Here is a 20,200-nt window from a genome sequence, read left to right as displayed (position 1 = left end):
GGGAAAGTGTTGGATAGCGTAAGGGTTAAAATGACTATTCCAACTCCAGAGAATGCAACAGTAGGGAAAGTGTTGAATAGCGTAGGGGTAAAAATTACTATTTCAACTCCAGAGCGTTCAAAAGTAAGGAAATTGTTGGGTAGCATAGGGGTTAAAATTACGATTCCAACTCCAGAGGGTGCAACAGTAGGGACAGTGTTGGATAGGGTAGGGGTTACAATTACTATACCAACTCCAGAGGGTACAACAGTAGGGAACGTGTTAGCTAGTGTAGGGGTTAAAACTACTATTCCAACTCCAGAGAGTGCAACAGTAGAGAAAGTGTTGGATAGCTTAGGGGTAAAAATTACTATTCCAACTCCAGAGGGTGCAACAGTAGAGAAAGTATTGGATAGCGTAGGTTACTATTCTAACTCCAGAGGGTCCAACAGTAGGGAAAGTGTTGGATAGCGTAGGGGTAAAAATTACTATTCCAACTCCAGAGGGTGCAACAGTAGGGAAAGTGTTGAATAGCGTAGGGGTTATAATAACTTACTAATGATTAAAATATTTGTTTTAATAAATAATAATTTAGTTATTAAATAACAATAAATTCATTAACTATACCAATACATTACTTAAAAATAATTACCAATTAATAATTAATTAACAATTGAATTAATGAAAAAACAACTAAATAATAAATATTACAAATTAATTACCAAATAATAACGAAATAAAAACTAATTATTTTCAAAACCAAAAAAACAATCATTATAAAAAAATTAGCAATTAATAATAAATTAACAAATGATTGATATATACCAATAAATTATAATTGATCAAATTTAATTACCAAGTATTAATCAATGACACAATAAATTAATTTCCCCCAAAAATATTAATTATTTAAAAAGTTATTACCATTTATTAATTAATTGATAATAAATTAATTATTAATACTCAACAATAAAATAATTACTTAATTACAATTAAATTGCTTCCCACCCTATTGCCCTATAACCTCACAACACACTTCAATAATAAATTATTACACTTAATATAATTGCCAATTAATAAATTAATAAAAATTAATTGCCCGTTAATAAAAATTAATTAACAATAATAAGTATTTAAAATAAAAGTAATTATCAATAACAATAAATAAAAATAAATGTTTACTTAATTACAATTAAATTACTTCCCACCCTATTCCCCTATAAACCCACATCCCACTACAGAACTAAAACACAAAATGTATTATAAAATTATTACTAATTGCTAAAATTCTTTATTAATTTACAATAATTAAATTATTTCCCTCCCTGTTCCCCTATAAACCCACAACAAGCTACAGTACTAAAACGCATAATTTGCTTTAATAAAATATTACTAACTTCTAAAAATGTAATACATATATTTTAAAACTAGTACAATAATTAACAAAGAATATGAACACAAACATATAACATACATAATAAAATACATAACAATAATATTAACCCCTTCCTTGCTGCCATCGGCCATTGGCCGACGGCAGCACTACCTTCCCAGTGCTGCCGTCGGCCAATGGCCGACACGTCCTTGCCCGTTTTGCGGAAGTGCTGCACTGCGGGAAAATCAGGGCAGCAGGAAAGGGGTTAATATCAATATTAGTAAAATTGATATTTTTGCTATCAATATTACTAACTTCGATATTAACAAAAACGATATTTCTTACCTTCAGGTCAATATTCTTGTTGTCGATATTCTTGATTTCGATATTCTGTCCGTATGATATTTCCACCTCGATATTCTTGTACTTCGAAATAAAAAAATTGATAATTAGATTGTTTACCATTTGTAACATTGTAAGTGATTATTACACAAAAATGTTCAATAATAAGTATGGCTTACTACCAAAATGTTAAAAGTGCCTACATGCAAACTATTCCTAAAATGTCATTCAAATAATATAGTTTTTGGAAATATAAGACCCTAATAATGTCAAGTACTTAACCTGATAATTGTAGCCATATAGCACATTGCATAATTCTTTTGCACCTCTTTTCATTTTGTTATGGTGCATTACAATGAAGGGAATATAAATGCTAAGTTTTATCATTAATTTTTCATATTGACTTTGTTAACATATATGGTAATCTGTTAATAAACATATTAAAAATCATTATTTTAATATTGCTATTTCTATATATCCAAACACACTTTTACGGGGCTGGTACTTCCATTTATCTCAGTTTCAGTGTTGTTTTTCTTGACATGTGAAATCATGTGCACATTACAGTTTAGTTGTCATAGTCAGCTTTTGAGTCATGTAAAGAATAATCTGATTTTACGCTGTATCTACATTTGATTTCAAAAGATGCGTTTTATTCTGGTTATGCACAGGTACACTGTTGACATCCTTCAATTTGACACGGTGAGGATGAACAAGCCTGTCTTCTTTAACATCGTCCAGCACAATTTATCAAAGTCTTGATAGGATCATAATTGCTTCAGCAATATTAGTAGATTGGGGTGGTTAATATACGGAATTATAGAGGTAATAGGGAATGAAAGGAATGGTTTACACAGAGGGTTTCTGATATCAAATAGACAATGAGTGCGAAGCTCAAGTTGTCTATGATGTCACTGTGAACCCCCACCACTCTGATGTCTTCGCTGCACATCCCTCCAAAAGCCCTGTTCTCTGCTTTCCAGAGCAGCTCTGACAGGATATCAGAGAGCCCAGCAAGAACAGCCTAGATTTACTTTTATGACGCAGCAACAGTGGTTAGCAAGTTCTCTTATCCATCATAGCAAAGAATTACTGGGTTAAGAATCCAGTTATTGTTGCGTGTGGTTTTTATGAGTCAAACATACCAAATGTATAAATACTTGTATTTATTGGCCTTTCTCATGATCATTTGTCATTCTGCTTTAGGAGAACAGAAACATGCGTGTGGCTGATGAATAATTACCAGCAGCAACACGGATATCCAATTCTAAAAAGTGGCATGAAATGGGTATGATTGTGGAATTGAAATGGCTCCACCAAGATCTGGCACAGATGTCCCCGGCTTCAACTTTGCATTAAAATGGGGGCGCTAGAGGGCCCACAGCAAGATGGCTGGGCATTAGTGCAGCTCTGCAGGCCCATCCATGATCCGACCATCATCCTGCTGACATAAGGAGATTTTGTGTTGCGTAATGGGACGCAGAGCTAATATAAGCGGCCCCGGGACAGATGTGTGGCAATTAGAAGCGCGGTGATGTATCTGCTGACCCAACGATTTTTAACGTAAGAGTGTGATCGGGGCCAGGTCAGCTGCCAGGTGCTGAGCGCCGCTGTCTGAAGATCTGCATGGATCGGGTCAGCGGGCCTGGCAAAATAACGGAACTGCCCATTCCGCCTCGCGGAGCCCGTGACTTTGCTGAGGGTGGCGGCGGCTGGCAGCGTGGAGCAGAAAAACTACGGGCCCTGGGGAGCATAAAATCAGCCTGAACAGTGGAAAACCAAAAATGCCGAATTGGTGCTGTGGGTGAGCCGGCGGTCGCGCTGGGGCCTTGGAAGACTGTGCTTAACGTGAGGACCGGGTGGGCTGCTGCGACCTACACTCCCGCCCTCGTGAACTGATAGTGGGGCTGGCCATAGAATAGGACCGAACGAGGGAAAAGGGGGGAGGGGGGGCACACAAGGCGGCTACATGAAAGTGTATACAGAAAAGAACTGAGGAAATCAGTGCAAATTATTGTGTGTGCGAAATAAAAGCTGCAGACATAGGGTGTACTCCTTCCTCGGGGAATACATTGCGACAGTGGCCGATATGAGTGCAGGGAACAGTCAGGCCTTGGAAGCGAAAGATACTGGATAGTTACTGGCAGAGGCTACGGGCAATAGGGCGCAGCAGCTACGACATCAGGGCGGGCAAGGCTGTGGACTGCAGTTACAACAAATTTTTGCCACATAAGGCAACCCCAGTGCTGGAAAACTGTCTGAGTTGAGAGCTATAGACGAGGCACTACTTGTATCGGATGTCATAGCGAGTGCAGTGATAACGCAGAAGTGGGCAAAGGTGAGCGCAGTCTGACTGTGGCATATGTGGGGACAATAAATAAAAAAGAAAAAAAAAAAAAAGAAAATGGGGAAGATGGACAAATCGCAATCCCGCCTCGCTTTCGAGATGCAAAAACCGAGCAGGTCACAATCAAAGGCTACCTCAGACTCGGAAGCGGATGCCTCTGCGGAGGCTGCCCCTTTCCTGGAAACAACACTTCTGGCAATGCAGTGCAGTTTACAGTTAATAGATGGGAAAATAGATGCCCTGAATCTTCGAATGGACCACATGTCTGCAAAACTGGAAAAACAAAGCACCAGAATCGGGGAGGTGGAACAGAGGTCTCCAATACTGAGGACGAGCTGAATACGATCTCAAGCAAATCTCTAAACATAAAAAGGTCCTGGCGCTTATACAGGCGAAAAATAAAGATTTGGAGGCGTGGTCTAGAAGAAACAACCTCAGAATTACTGGACTGCCAGAATCGATCAACACATGTAAAATGGAGACCTATGTGGAGACACTGATCAAGGACATATTTGGGGCGGACAACTTTTCCACAATGCTGATAGTGGAGTGTGCACACCGTTCACTGGCAGCTTGGCCAATCCCTTGAGCGATGCTGTACCCTATCATTGCTAGGCTATTAAACTATAGGGACCGTGATGCTATTCTACATATGGCTAGAGAGAAGGGATCCATAATCTACCAAGGAAACAAACTGGCCTTTTCCCCGGTTTTAGAGCAACTGTGCAGGCAGCCAGGAGAGAATTTGTGATGGTAAAGAAGCTGCTGATGTCAGAGGGTATTCAAAATGCCATAATGTATCTGGCTTGCCTCAGAATTAGCTCAGAGGGGGCACACAAGATCTTCACTAGCCCGAAAGCTGCACTAGAGCACCCTAAAACAATGAAAAGGCGCAGGCTTGAAACATCCAACGACCCCGAGAATGAGGAACAATGAATACATCCACGTGCTGTGAGCTTCATGAAGGGGGAGGTGTTAATCTGTAAGGTGCTCCTTGTTTGGTTATGTCAACAGAGAAGTGTTTCTGTTTGAGGGCTGTACTGGTTCAAAAAGAGTTGTTGGTTTAATTAATGCGCTGAAGTCCAGTAACTATGATTGTGATAATATATTAATGAAAATAGACAGATCACCCACCTCCCGGTCTGTTGAGAGGCAATTTTGCACTCTTTTGGTCCCCAATGGGTGCGCTCCGTATATGTTCATTGTGACACTATGTTTATGGGGGGGCTTTTTTTAAAGGGGGGTGCCTTTAGCAAGTTGGGGGTGCTGAAGAGGGTGAGTGGTTGGTCGAGAGGGGGGTGCTGTGGTAGGTGCAAAATGGTGTGCATGTAGACATTGGAGCACTACCATTTACATATGTGACTTGGATGGGTAATAGCCACTATTATAATGATATGTTGCAAGTCTGGGTAGTACTATGAAGTTTTTCACTTGGATTGTGTGCAGGCTCAACAATCCCAAGAAGATTTGTGATGTTTTACATTATTTGGATTGGATGGATGTACAAATTGCTTTCCTACAGGAAACACGTCTTACCAAATATACTGAGCACAAGTTGGGAGCCTGATGGTCTAGGGTGAGGGTGGTGGCATTGTACTCCTCTTACTCGAGAGGGGTGATGATTTTAGTAAAAAAAGGCACACTGATTACTATGATTAGATCTGAAATAGACGAGCAGGGCAGAGTGGCAATGGTTCTGGGACAATTTGGTGGCACGACTGTACTACTGGTGAATATGTATGAACCCAATCTTGAGGATCTTGCCTTTTTCAATTATGTATGGCGATGGATTGCCATGTTTCGTCCTGTGACTGCGCTCTGGGGTGGTAATTTTAACTTATGCATGGACACTGGTCTGGACCACTCCCAGTGTGTAGCGGGATGTGGGAAGCAGGCCTCAGAGGTACTGTTAGAGTTAATGGAAGCTGTGGGCCTTTAAGACATATGGAAACTCCGTAACCCCGCAGCCAAGGAAAGCACATTCGTCTCCACGGTGCATGGATCATGTTCCCGGCTGGACTACTGACTGGAGTTTGAGGAAGCATGCCCCTGGACAGTTAACATTAACCACCTGGCAAAAAACACTCTCAGATCACTCCCCTGTGTTGCTGGAGATGCCTGTCCCTGAATGTGTGCGACCTCTGTTTCAGTGGAGACTTCAGGTGTCCTCTCTGAATGACCCTGTATTCCGGAACACAATTGGTAACGCTATCTGGAACTACTTTTACAAAAATAAGAGATCAGTTGACAGTGTGGGCACACTTTGGAAGGCTTTTAAAGTAACGATCCGGGGGGGTGCATGGGGGTGCAGGCGGGAGTCCTGAAGGATGTGCAATGTAGAATCAGAGGGTTGGCAGTGCAGATAACAGCGCTGGAGGGGGATTACGATTCGGACCCCATACCAGCAACACTTGCCTGAACATAACCAAACGGCCGATCAAGAGGTCCTGCATTGATCTAGATGATGTAATGTGCAATACTATGGGGAAGGGGGCAGACCAAGTCGCTCGCTAGCTCAAAAGATCGCAATGCTGAGGAGGTCAGGAAAATATTATAGAGATGCTGGATGGGGATGCTGTTGCACGACATTCCTTATCTGATATCAGTAAAATTATTTGGGATTTTTACTCTGAACTGTATGGCAACAGGGCGCCGGTTAGTGAGGCAGAGATTTCCACTTACTATGGGTGGCTTTCGGAGGGCCAGAGAGAGTATTTAACGCAACCATTCGATGTGGAGGATGTGTAGGACGCTTTAATCGTCTCTCCCCACATGCCAAGCATCTGGCCTTGACAGGGTAATAAGTTCTATAAGGCGTATATCGAGGAGTTAGCACCAAGATTGTTGCTTTTATGTGCTGTAGCATATGAGACAGGAATTCTGCCTCCCACACTAAAAGAGGCGCTAATTGTCATATTATTGAAGCCTAAAAAAGAGGTGAATAAATGCGAGTCATAAAGGCCTTATTTCCTAATAAATATTGATGCTAAAATTCTGGCTAAAATAATCGCAAATAGGCTGTAGCCATTGGTCCCAAAGCTGGTCCTTCCGGATCAGTTAGGGTTTGTGCCTAAGAGATCCATAGCCCATAACTTGAGAACCGTCTTTGCAGTGCTACATTACTTGGAGTTAGACTTCCAGGCAGTTGCAGTGCTGCTAGACGCAGTAAAAGCCTTTGACTCCTTGTAATGAGGGTATATGTTCACTGGATTGCAGAGAATGAGCATGCCACTATTGTTGTTTCTGAAATGGGTGAAACTGTTGTGTGCTGAACTCGTGGTCCGGCTGCGGGTGAATGGGTGGGTCTCTGATGCCTTTCCAATTAAAAGGGGCACTAGACAGGGTTGTCCCCGTCTCCGATGTTATTGTCTCGAGCGCTTGAACCTTTAGCCTGCAAAATCTGCCCAAAACACGCCAACACCACTTTAAGGTTCAGACAGCAGCCACTCGCTGTTTCCCTGTACGCGGATGATATGGTGCTATATGTGCGTGAGCCAGCCACGTATCTACTGGCTGTGTTGCAAGAGTTTGTGGTATTTGAAAGATACTCGGGCCTGGAAATTAGCTGAATGAAATCAACGGTGTTCTTGTTGACGGACGCACTCAGGAAATTGTGTTGGATTTCTTACTATCCTAGGCCAACAAACAAGTGAAATACCTGGAAATATGGATACATAAGGACCCGGAAGTGATACTGTCCATGAACTACGAACGGGCCATCACAAAAATTATGGAACAGATTGCCAGCTGGACATGTATGCCCCTCTCAGTTGCAGGCAGAATTGCAGTTGTGAAAATTACTATTTTGCCCAAGCTTCTATACCTAACTGTCAATGTACTGATAGCACTCAACGTAGCACTCTTTAAATCGCTCCAGACCTGCCGGCTATCACTTATGTGGGATAGTAAACAGCCATTGTGCAGCTGGAGCACGCTAGCGTAACCATTTGAGCGAGGTGGGTTTGAGGCACCAGATTTGCGATTATGTTCTATATGTGCCCAGGCGCAATTTTCGCACTACTGGTATTTCCCACAGAGGTATAGTTCACACACTGCAGTTGAGGCAGACACGGTACTTCCGACCCTGCTTACTGCAATGGTTTTGTTGGGTGGATCTGGAGCTGCCAGGAAGGAACTAAACTCAGTTAAGTGCACTGCCTGGGCATGGAAGACTCTTGCCAAGTGAGCCCAGATGGAATATATGTATGCTCCAGCTTTGCCGATTGCAGCGCACCGGGGCATTTCTGCGGCCCAGGGAGCCTTGAAGGCATTGCTAATGGTAGGGGTCACACAGCTGGGAGATTTATATCGGAACGGTGTCTTCAGGTCTCTCAAAGCACTTCAAGCACGCCAGCAGTGTAATGCAATCATTGGTTTTACAGGTGCTAGGGTGCATCAAGCAGTTAGGACGTTATACCCTGGCTTCCCGACAGAGCCGAAACCTCTGAGGGCACTACAACCCATGCTGGCAGGGGAGGAGTGTAGGGGATTGATAACAAGGTGGTATAACACCTCCCAGAGAGAGAATGAGTTTGTAGATCCCCCTCGCTTAAAAAATGGAATGCTGTGCTTGAGACCCCGTTCACGCTGGACACTGGGAGTTCTGCCGCGAATTGTCGTGTCGATTGACGGCGAATTGCAATCTCCGTATCATACATTTTAAATACTTACACCAGTTGTACTACACGCCTAGTCACTTACAGAAATGTGGGTTGAGGGACAATGTAAGATGTATATGATGTGGGCAGAATAATGCAGATTTTATGCATCAGGCATGGTGCTGTGCAATAGTATATACTTTTTGGCGGTGTGTTGGAGAGGTGCTCACTGAAATAACACTTGAAAGATTTGCATGTACCCCTGAATTGTATTGCTTGGTATGGTAAAGAAGCACACACCCTGTAATAGGCGTATTGTTGCAATATCCACCCTGTTTGCAAAACGTGCAGTTCCAATGCACTGGGGTGGTAAGACTGTCCAGAAATGGATGTGAGACTTGGTATACTGTAAAGAGCAACTGAGGATATATGCAGAGGAAAGATCTGTTGTATATAGGCTAAAAGACTTCTGGCCGCTGCTTTCTATGTTTTTACTTGAAAATCCGGACTTGCACTAAGCACAACGAACAATTGTTAGGTTGGAGTAAATGGAATAATCTAGAGTATGTTAAGCTCTGGAGGCAGACCTGTACTATGTAAGTTGTCTACATGCCCGAAAAACTGTACTTGCTGAATGGTCGAAGTTGGGGTAGGGGTTGTGATGGGTCTGTTCTCTGATGTTATGGAAACATGTTTGCGTATCCTTCTCCACAATGTATGTTTGCTGGGTTTGTCTTTGGGAAATATTGTGTTACTCAAACTTACAAAAAAAAACTTTGCATCAAAAATTGATTGCTTCACTCTCTGCATGGTGATCTTGGGGCTGTTCTTGGCTTAGTTGGTTGTGCCAATATTTGATGCCTTCACGATGTCTCCCATGTATGGTCCAACTAGCTCCAGTTATTTGCAAGTTACCATAGTTTCATGTTTCTAGATCAGTATTCTTTTTTAGGTAAAGGCACAGCATAGGGTGTGTAAAAAGACTGAGCTAGGGTTTTAAAATGGCGTCCTATTGATAAGAAATATTAAGTTCAATCCTCACACTCAAGGAAATTAACAAACTTATGTCAGGCTCTTTTATCAGTATTTATAAAGTGGCCAGCTGAATTTCAGCGCCTTGGAGAGTCCAGGAACAGTTTGCCTATGGGTTTGGGATTTCTTATTGGCTTGAGTCCTACTGATCTAATGTCATTGTATTTGATCAAGTAAATCTGGTCTGCTCAATGTAACCTTTTGTCCTTGCTGGTTTAGAATACTGGACAAGTACCAGGTTTCTGATCCTGTCAGAAATCTGAAACTTAAATAAATGCACTGCAGGACACTTCTTGGTGGTCCAATGTGCAGGTGGGCCACCAAAAGAGACATAAACTGATTTGCTCATGACTTTGCAGAAGGTGACCGAGCGGGAACCGCTTTTCCCAATATATGGCCTTAATATGGAATACCAGAGTAAATAGACCGCACAATCCCTTGGATCAATAATCCGATACATGTCCAGCGCTGACACAGCGGATCATTAAGGCTTATATTTAATTGGCCAATTGTGGCTCTTTCCAAATCATATTAACATTTAGTCAATAAATCCGTATTTACAATCAGCGCTAAAAATGTCAACCTTTCTTAGAAGTGGACGTGATATTCTTCCAGGAAGAGAGTATATGTAGCTTAACAGATGTGCGCGTGCATTACAGGAAAAGCTGAAGGCATTTCCTGGGGGGTGGGGTGCTCATTAATTACACTTTGACTCAGAGATACAGACACATTTAATCAGCTGCGTAGAGAGAAAACTTCAGAAATGAAATATGCTCTGCTGCCAACGCTAGAAATTCAACATAAATTGACGCCACGTGAAATAAACAGACAGCGCGAGCACGGTGGGGCACCTGCGCGTTTACCGGCAAAGGGATGGCAAGCGTTTAACACAATTGCAGCTATTCTGAGCGCCGCTAATACGTGCATACTTATAGCAAATAAATACATTAGTGTCGCTATCAGAGAACTCTTCACCTAGCTGTACGTGACATTTGAGCCCCCGGGAGACCGCCGATCGGGAGATTTTTTTTTTCCTACACGCATGAAGCTCCACCACGTTCATCAAAAAGTGACAATCAAATGCTAGAGAGACAAAATAAGCAAAGCAGGAGGTTCGTCAAGGCACGATCAAGTCCCTTGAAAAATGGCGAGCCACCAGGTAGTGACGTATTATCACAGGCGATTCGCGCCGAATATGCATTACCCAAACCAAAAAAAAGCCCCCTGGCAGAATGCATCGGAGAGTCAATTACAAGAAGCGGTTCCCGCATGCTGGAGCCCTCTTGGTATCCATCATGTTGCATCTCGTCCTGGCCGCTCTCCAAGACCATGTCTCAGCCACTGGCCTGTCATTGATGAACACCGATGCACGTGCACTTGTAAAAAACGCTAAATAAATGATTCGGAAGTGTGATCTCCTTCATAATTTAGCCAAATCGAGGTTTATTAATTAAGAATGGGTTTGGAGACTGGAAAGAGAAGACAGTTAAAGCCTAATGCACGTCAGACAAATTACTGAAAGGATGATACAGTGCCAGCATTAGCGAATAAAGTAGGGATGCTTTTGATAAAGTAGGCTGGAAACGTACCTGGAAATGATTTTCTAATCTGGAGTTGGTCTGCTGCTTTTGGAAAACATTTCTTTCATTTTCCATTAATGCAGAATTAAGCAACTTAGGGCCTTATTATGACTTTCGTGGTCTCGGAGCGGGGCCTCCACGCTTCCGCTCTGTTCGGGGACGGCCAAAGCCATTAAAGCCGGCCGGAGTACAACCTATTTTTAATACTGTTCTTTGGCGGTCCTACTGCAGAGCCTTTGAAAAAGGCACCACAATGGGAGCGTCAAAGGAAGTTACCGCAGTCCATGCCCTGCAGGTACTCGGGGTGCATACACACAGGGAGGTATATGTGCCCCCTGCATACACCACATGGCGCAGAGGCAACAGGAGGCCTGTAGGTCCCCATTCATTTCCACACCCCAAACTTTTCATGGCAGTCACATGCCATGAAAAGCGTGGCGATGAGGAAACACCTAATATGCTTGGCGGTGCCGCAGCGCCACCATCAGCATCCTGGGACCTCAAACTGCTGCACCACCACCAGGGATCGCGGATCCCTGGCTGCAACAATGGTTCAACCACCACAGTCCTAATACGGCGGGTGGACCGCCAGTCTTATGGTCTGCAGACCACTACCACAGGAACTCATAATAAGAGCCTTAAACATGTAAATCCCCCGCAAGTACGTAGAACGCTTCTCCCATGTTATGTTATGTTATGTTAGCTGCTCTTGTATAATGCTCGAATCACCCTGGGGCATCTCGGCGCTGCCTAGAGACGCACATAGTTGGACATCCGATGAGCTGAGTAAGTGTTTAATACACAAAGGCTTTTAGGTGCTTCCTAAATGAAGTGTACAGTGGGAGTTCCCTGAGGAATTTGGGGACACTGTTCCAATATTTCGGGGCAAGGTAGGAAAAAGCCATCCCGCCCGCTCGCTTAAGGCGAATGCGTGGGATCTGTAGCAGTCTTGCCGTACCCGATCTTAGCAGGCGACCTGGGGTATATCTCTTTAGTTTTTTTTGTAGATATTTTGTGCCTCGACCGTTCAGACCAACTACAGCTGCTGCGTGTGCAACGCATTCACACAACATGTTCCCCCAACCATGAGCTAAACTCAAGACGGATCATTAGGGATTGCTTTCTATCCCACTCACTTTCGCTCCACCCTGCCTGTGTTTAATCTGTGGTAGTCCTTTTACGCTTTCAATTATGCTGTGTACATGAGAGGCGCCTCTTATCCGCCAAAAAATTAATATGATTATCGACATTCATTGGTCGACCTCAGTATACACTTAATTATGCTGCGATGCAACCGGTGCGCCAGATCGTTTCACAGAATCCAATCTTGTCGTGGTTGTAAATGTGTTTGTTTTGTGTGTTGGCTAACTTGGGGGTGAAGTGAAAACTGTCAGGGGTATCCCTAGTCTCCGTCATACTGCATCGATGCAATGTCTCCTTACCTGTCTCCGCGGATAGAGGGATTCGTGTCTTTTCATTGTGACCGGAGAACCATGCGCTGGTAATACGTGTTTCTATTTTTATTGGTGGAAGGAAAAGGAAGTGTTTTTGTGGTCTTAATATAACTACTGGAGGCTTCGTGGTTACCGCGCAGTGCACTAGCAGACCTGTGCCATGTGCATTCTCAGGTCAAGTGGTTGTCACTGGGCAATCAGGCACCATGTTAGTGACTCACCCACAAACAATGCACGAGTGAGCTAGTTAAGGCATATAAAGAGACGCGGCAAGGCACGGAACAGAAAGGACAGTGTTTATGGATCATTTCCAGTGTAGAAGGCCTTCTTTGTCTACTTCCCTCTGGTGGACACACTTTACAACACAGGTGTAGTGCCAATGCCCCATCTGCGCCACTCCTTTTAGGGAGGTCCACTGGAATCAAATGTCAAGGGAGAACCACATTATGTGTCAGGGTTGACCAAATTACATAGCATGAAAAGGCCAATTATGTAGCGTGATGTGGCACATTTTGCGATAGCATTACTTCACTATTTTGTCATATTTCGACTTGTTAACACTGCCTGGGCATAGATTTTACATCATTAGTACCAGTTTAACACCCAAATATAACACTAAGCAACAGAAAGTTAACCGGTTAATGTTAATTTTAATGTTATGGGGTATTTGTACAAGTGCACGGTTACTCCAAAGAGTGTTCCGGCGCTAAGGAAAAGAAAAAGACCCTGAAAAGAGAGACCCAGTTAACTCTCAGTCATACACAAATCTCGTTATTGATGAAACAGCCAGGTCTTAAGTTGACGTCTGAAGCTCAGGAGCTCTGATTCTTGTCTGAGAGATAAAGGCAGCGAGTTCCATAAACTACTCACTACCACCTGAAAGGAGCGTCCACCCTTCCTGGCTCGACAACATTTTGGCACCAACAACAGATGTTGGGTTGATGACCTCATGGTCCTGGCTGGAATATAGGGCATAATTATTTTTCTACTATACTGGGCCCGCAGTTATGAAGAGGCTTAAAGGCCAACACAAGAGACTAAGGGGGTCATTATGATGGTGGGCGGACTTTGCCCGCCTGCCATCCTGACGGGGATTGGGACCGCCCGCCATAAGGGCGGGGGTCCCGGGGGTGGCATTAGGAAAGAATTGAAAAATGCCCATTATAATATGACTGGCGGTGTCTGATAGACACCGCCACAATATTATCCCTTTTCCACCCCGGCCGCAAGTCAACCGGGGCGGAAAAGCGGCAGACGGTCTTTCCATCTGCCGAGGTCCCCCCGTCATCCTAATATGGCACGGGGAAAACGAGAGATGATGGTGGGCGGATTGCCCCCGCCAGGTTGGCGGTGGCCACCGCCAGCCTGGCCGGGCAAACCGCCCGCCATCATAATGGTCCCCTAAAAATCAACTCTGTTTTTTACTGATAGCCAGTGTAGTGATTTCAGATGACTCGTCATGTGTGTTCTAGGCCCAACCATAGAAATTGCTCTGGCGGCTGAATTCTGAACAACCTGAAGACGGCTCAATAAGTACTTGGGGATACCTTTTTAAGTTCAAAAGAATTTTATTTGATAGTAATAAAAAGAGAAAATCAGGTGTCAAACAAAATACAATGGAATACAAAGTTAAAGACTCTTAAGCAATAATAATAAAAAAAAAGAACATAAGTATATGAATGCATTTGTAATGAGAAATAAATCTGGGTACAGATTGAAAAATAAGGAAAAGATATAGGAAAAATACATGAGCATAAAATATGGCAATCATAAAAACTTTGAGAAAATTTGAGAAAGTGATACAGTGAAGAATAAATGGAACGTATCGGGCGATTAAGGGGGTTTGGGAACTTCTTGTTGTGGAGGCCGAGGATGAAACAAACGTTTACTGCAAGAGTCCAAATAAAGTGTAACTGGGGTCCATAAGTCCATGCGTTTGACAGCCAAGCATGCCGGGAAAACATGAGTGGTATCGAGCCTGTGGTTATGGCAGACATTAAACCACCATGCTTTGAAAGAGATTTTGGAGAAATCCTTCCAGTTAACTGTTAATTGTTGGAAAGCGGCAGCAAGTAAAAGGTCAACAATTTGGGGTTTCAAGTCAACATCATCCCAGCAAGGGGAAAGGCTACCCATAAAAATATGTGTGTGGGAGAAAGGGATAGAAGTGTGGAAAATCACATTAACTTGAGCCCAAACCTGCAACCAAAAACTGCGAACATGAGTACATAAAAATAACATGTGGAATAAATCAGCTTGCGGAGATGAGCAAGACCAGCATGTGTGAGGAGTATTAGGGAAGCGTTTGTGCAGGTCAGAAGGTGTGAAGAGGAGTCTGTTGTAAATAAAAAATAAAGTTTGAGTGAGTGTTGCTGCTCTTGAAGATTTGCGGAGTTTGGTCCAGATTCTGTCCCAGAAGGGTACTTGGGGATACCTAAGTAGAGCATATTAGCATAGTCCAGCCTTGACATTATCAAGGCTTGGACCACTGTCTTTCTATGGGATAGTGGCAGCAATGGGAGGAAATTCCTCATCATTTTTAACAGCCTAAAGCACATGCCAGCCACTGACTGCACCTGTGTCTTCATAGAAAGTTCTGAGTCCAGCATAACTCCAAGATTTTTAACAAAAGGAGGCTTGTCAGGGAGAGAAGAATTGGCTCTGCCCCCTGGTATACCCCCGAACTTAGGTGTATCAGAACCTCTTGTAAAAGGCTTGAACGTGCTTGGAGAGAGCAGTCGGAAGAAAGTCGGACCAACTACAAGAGAGAGTTGAGGAAATATAAAAGCGCACTGAAGGACGCTAAAAAGATTTTCTTTAGCGACAGGATTGAGAGGGCAAGTAATTCTTCAGGAGAATCGTTTAAAATCTTCAAAGAACTTCTGAAAGCCCCGATCCCTCCAGTGTTACACGATAATCCCAAAGAAAAATGTGAGGAACTGGCCAGATTTTTCCACTCTAAAATAGAGACAATATTATCCTTCTTACCCACTATCCCTCAAACTCATGAACCAGTTATTAGTCCGATAAGTCGCCCGATTGAGCTAACATCCTTTGGCCCCTTCTCGGAAGAGGAGGTTACAAAAGTCCTGTTGGAGATGAAGAGTGGCTCCCCGAGTGACCCAGTCCCTATAAAACACCTTAAGCTTGTGGCTAACACCTTGTCAACTCCTTTGACTGACCTCATGAACCTTTCACTCGCTCAGGGCATAGTGCCACAGAGATGGAAAAAGGCTGTGGTGAAAGCCTTATTGAAAAAACCAGGACTGGATCCATCCAACTTGACCAACTTCAGGCCAATCTCACTTCTGCCTGGATTTTCAAAAATTGCAGAGAAGCTGGTCAACCGTCAGCTCTCTCACCATCTTGAGTCTAACCACCTGCTAGGAGACTCCCAGACTGGTTTCCGCCCCGGCCATGGAACAGACACTGCCTTGCTGGCAGTAGTGGAGGAGGCAAGGAGCACTCTGGATACAGGAGGGTCAGTGGCAGTGATCCTCCTGGACTTGAGTGCTGCCTTTGACACCGTGAGTCACCAGGTGCTCCTCCAACGTCTGTCAGAGGTAGGTGTCTGGGGGACGGCCTTGAAATGGTTGGGATCTTTTCTCGCTGACCGTTTCTACCAAGTTTGGGAAGGGTCAGAGCAATCTGCCCTAATCCCTCTTCAATGTGGAGTCCCGCAGGGCTCATCGCTGAGCCCTACCTTATTTAATATATATATGACTCCACTTGAAAGAGTGGTCGCCCCTTCAGGGGTGAAGATCATCAGCTACGCTGATGATACTCAGCTAGTGGTGGGCCTCACGCAGTTGGCGGAACAACCTGAGGTGTTACACAACTGCCTCGCCAATGTTTATCGTTGGATGTCCATCTCCGCCCTAAAGCTTAATGGAGGTAAAACCGAGCTGATGCTCCTGGGCAATTCCAGTCCCTCCATTATTGCGAGCTGTTAGCCCCGGTCTCTTGGTGACCCACCATCCCCCAAGAAGTCCTTGGGAATATGGTTGGAAGAAGATCTGTCCTTTAGGACTCATGCCAAGAAGACCGCAGGGGTTTGCTTTGGTCTACTGAGATCAGCCCGAAAGGTGTTACCACTGCTTCCCGATCCAGCAAGGAAGCTGTTGATACGTGGCCTAATTCTATCGAGGCTCGATTATGGGAATGCGCTGTTTCTCGGTGCCCCCGAAGCAACCTTTAAAACTCTCCAACAGGTGCAAAACGCAGCTGCGAGAGTCCTTATGGATGTTCCCAGAAGGCAGTCTGCTGCTCCGGCCCTTAAAGCGCTTCACTGGCTCCCCGTGAAGGAGCGGGTGAAATTTAAAGCGCTATGTACAGCCCACAAAATTTTACATGGTAAAGGTCCTCCTATCCTTGCTAATATGGCCCGTCCTTACAAACCCCCACGTCTGCTGTGTTCGGATCAAAAACACCTGTTGCAGTCAGCGAGAGTAAGAAGAGCCCGTTCTGGGGGCAGGCGTTTCTCTGTGCAGGTGGCGTCTCTTTGGAACTCTTTGCCCCTCAAGATTCGCTCAGAACCCAAGATCCTACCATTTAGGAAACGGCTTAAGACCCACTTGTTTCCTCAGTCGTGATTAGCTGAGTCTCTCCTTCTGGTCTGTTGCGCCGGGATGCCCCCGGGTAAGCCGAGCGCATTACAAATTTCATATTATTATTATTATTAACAGTAGTAACAGGTCTGGAATGGTCCGGTTGATCCTATGGGCCACCATTTCTGCCATTCATCATCCGGAGTATGTCTGAAGAAAATAATTTTGGTCTTGGCGGAGGTACAAGATAGTTGATTCTGTCGGAAACAATCAAACACTTTGTTCAAACACAGATTTAGTTGATTTTCATTAAAAGGCACATCTTTTTCATAAGTGAACAGAAGTTGAGTATCATCTGCGCAGGTAAGAACCTTGGCCCCAACATTCTCTGCTAAAGGTGCAAGAGGCGCCATATGAATATAAAAAAGAGTAGGGATCAAAACTGAGCCCTGAGGCACTCCAACATTCAGCGAAGGGATATCAGCTTGTCGCGTTCTAATCTAGGACCCTGATCAATACTGTGACCTTATGCCCCTATACGGCTATAATCCATTTATTCCCCTATAATGGCATAAATGATCAAGAGTAATATTTTAGAAACTCGTCTCTGGCCTAACACCAACAGAGCCACATTTCAGAATCACTTCCTCTGCAGCTTCCTCTGCAGCTCATTAGAGCAAATGACACAGCAGAAGCTACTATCTAAGATTCTTAGATTACACTCCGAGTTCTTCAACAAGATAAAACTCAGCAACCTGTGAAAACCCTGCTTGTTATGTTTTGATTAGTAATAGAACTCTAATGAGCACTAAGAGACAATCACTTCCTAATGATATCTTTATTGACGTCTTATGTCCAAAAACTTACGTCAAACCAGGCACCTTTCAGGTATAAATATCACCAACGTTGCCTTAAGCAAACGCTGATGTTACTACTGCCGCTACGCTGTCTCAACGACATCGATGATAGCGATGGTGTGGTGCACATAGGAGCAGAACAGCTGTCCCCTTCGGAGCCCAGCAGATGCAAGCTGCCCACGGACGCTGCCCCTCCTCTTCCTTGACGCGCTGAGAGAGACGCTGTCTTTTCTCCTGCCAAGAAATCCAGCTCCGGCGTTTCCAGCCTACTCTTGCGAGTGACTGGGATATAGAGACCTGGAAGGAGATACCAGACCTCCAGCATTCTATTCCAGAGGTATGGTGTTGACTAAACCCTTAGAGAGAATTCTTGAAGCAAACCTAAAACTGCTACTTACTTACTCCCTCCCAAGTATTAGGCTTAGGTCAGGTACACTGGGGTAGGCGTAGTTAGAAGCACCAGTTGAGTACGTTAGCTAAATGTGTATATGAATGTATATATGTTTTATTCATTTTAAACCATTGTATGGCTAAGAAACCATATCAATGCTTTTACAGTATTATTTCGCAATCCTCATTTTACTGTACGCACTTTTTATAATAACTTGTCTTGCAATTGTGGCAATTCATTTCTCCTGTATGAGAAGAAAGACTGTTCAATAAATAATACCTTTTATTGAAAACGCCTGTCTCTCTATTCTCTGCATATTGGTGAAAGTAATCTGCACAAAACTGACGGAGTAAAATAACTGTCTATTGTTTCACATGACTCTAGAGATTGACTCTTATTCTAAGGAGCACAGTTGTCATGTTTATGCGGTTGATGGAAAACTGAATCCCTTCTTGTCTGTACCAGGGAAGCTGATCACTTCCTATTTCAGTCAAGAAAGTTTCCAGTGACCTCTGAGCTAGTTGGTAACAAACCCAATTAAGTTTAGCATAGTCAGTGGAGACCTGGAAGATCCACACTTCTACTTCCATACTACTGTTTATGTTATTCCAATGCGCAGGGCCTATTGGGAAAATAGGAACTACACTACAAGCTGAGAAAGGTGGCAACCAGACAGATTGCTGATGGTCTTCCAAAAAGGAAGAGAACCACCTTAAAACTATGCCCCCGAAGGCACATTCCTTAAGCCTCTGAAGGAGTCGCCCATGGGGCATGGTATCAAAAGCCGCCAAGAGGTCTAGCAGTATTAAAACTGCCTTACCTCCTCTATCAAGGGTGTCTTTGATGCTTTCTGAAACCTCAAGTAAGGCTGTTTCAGTACTGTAGGTGGTCCTAAAACCCGACTGGCTAGGGTGAAGGGCATTGGTGGCCTCAATAAAATTTGCGATAACCTTATTTACATGCTTCTCCAAAGTCTAGGCAAAAAAAGGGAGCAACGTAATGGGCCTATAATCACTGGCTACAGTAGGATCCGCTGAAGGTTTCTTCAGAAGTGGTAAGATTTTTCCTTATTTCCATCTAGCTGGAACCTGTCCACTGGACAAGGAGAGGTTCAGGACTTTATTTACAGCAGGATTTAAAACTTCAGCAACAGCTGGTAAAATTTTCACCGGACATGGATCCATAGGGGATCCGGATTTTATTGTCTTTATAATAGTGAGTGAGGTATCCAGAGACACCGGAGGAAACTCCAGCAATAGTTCTACCCTAGGATCTTCCTTCAGAGAAAACCCATCATTCTGATTCAGGAAAGCAGGCATATCAAAGGTATCTTGAATGGCCTTAATCTTGTCATAGAAAGGTTCAGCAATCTGAATGGTCCATTCAAGGGTAGGAGCAATAGGACTCTGGGTGACTTTAAAGGTACTTTAGTCAGGTACCTTTTTTTCTCATCGCGTACCTTTAGATAATGCACTTTAAATGCCTGTTTATATATATGTTTGCTCTCAGGGTAAAACCTTTTTCTCCATAAACGTTCCAGACATTTGCAAGCACACTTACTTTTCTGACTTTTATTTAGTGCTTCTGTAAACGAAGGAGTGGAGGTATTTTCTAGAAAGAGGCCCTATGTGTCTTTGGAGGAGCAAGATGCAATGCAATGAGCGAGTGTTGTATCTTCAAGAGACCCTTCTCCGAGGA

Source organism: Lissotriton vulgaris, chromosome 1_1 (assembly GCF_964263255.1).
Source record: "Lissotriton vulgaris chromosome 1_1, aLisVul1.2, whole genome shotgun sequence".
Classification (NCBI taxonomy): Eukaryota; Metazoa; Chordata; class Amphibia; order Caudata; family Salamandridae; genus Lissotriton; species Lissotriton vulgaris.
This window is presented reverse-complemented; position numbering follows the sequence as displayed.